At 50.0% G+C, this 616-nt stretch overlaps 1 protein-coding gene across 4 annotated transcripts in view; it reads right to left on the bottom strand.

Annotated features, from left to right (window-relative positions):
- The window catches only part of PLAUR (plasminogen activator, urokinase receptor), a 20660-nt gene that overhangs the window by 16650 nt on the left and 3394 nt on the right, over positions 1-616 (bottom strand). The window lies entirely within an intron of this gene.

Raw genomic sequence — 616 nt, 5'->3', positions numbered from 1 at the left:
CATGCCACTATACTCGGGTAATCATTAATTTTTTTTTTTTTTTTTGAGACAGAGTTTCACTCTTGTTGCCCAGGCTGCAGTGCAATGGCATGATCTTGGCTCACTGCAACCTCTGCCTCCCAGGTTCAGGTGATTCTCCTTGCCTCAACCTCCTGAGTAGCTGGGATTACAGGCATGCACCACCATGCCCGGATAATTTTGTATTTTTAGCAGAGACAGGGTTTCTCCATTTTGGTCAGGCTGGTCTTGAATTCCCAACCTCAGGTGATCTGCCAGCCTCAGCCTTCTAAAGTGCTGGGATTACAGGTGTGAGCCACCGTGCCCGGCCCATTAATTAATTTTTTTTTCTTTTTTTTTTTGAGACAGAGCCTTGCAGGCTGGAGTGCAGTAACGTGATCTACCTCCACCTCCCGCGTTCAAGCAATTCTCCGTCCTCAGCCTCCTGAGTAGCTGGGACTACAGGCACACGCCTCCACGCCCAGCTAATTTGTGTATTTTTAGTAGAGACAGGGTTTCACCATGTTGGCCAGGTTGGTCTCAATCTCTTGATCTCCTGATCCACCCGCCTCGGCCTCCCAAAGTGCTGGGACTACAGGTGTGAGCCACCGCACCCAGC

This window comes from Sapajus apella, unplaced genomic scaffold (assembly GCF_009761245.1).
Source record: "Sapajus apella isolate SASKATOON/1434 unplaced genomic scaffold, GSC_monkey_1.0 scaffold130, whole genome shotgun sequence".
In the NCBI taxonomy this organism is placed as follows: Eukaryota; Metazoa; Chordata; class Mammalia; order Primates; family Cebidae; genus Sapajus; species Sapajus apella.
The sequence above is the reverse complement of the archived record's forward strand: the minus strand, read 5'-3'. Positions and strand labels throughout refer to the sequence as shown.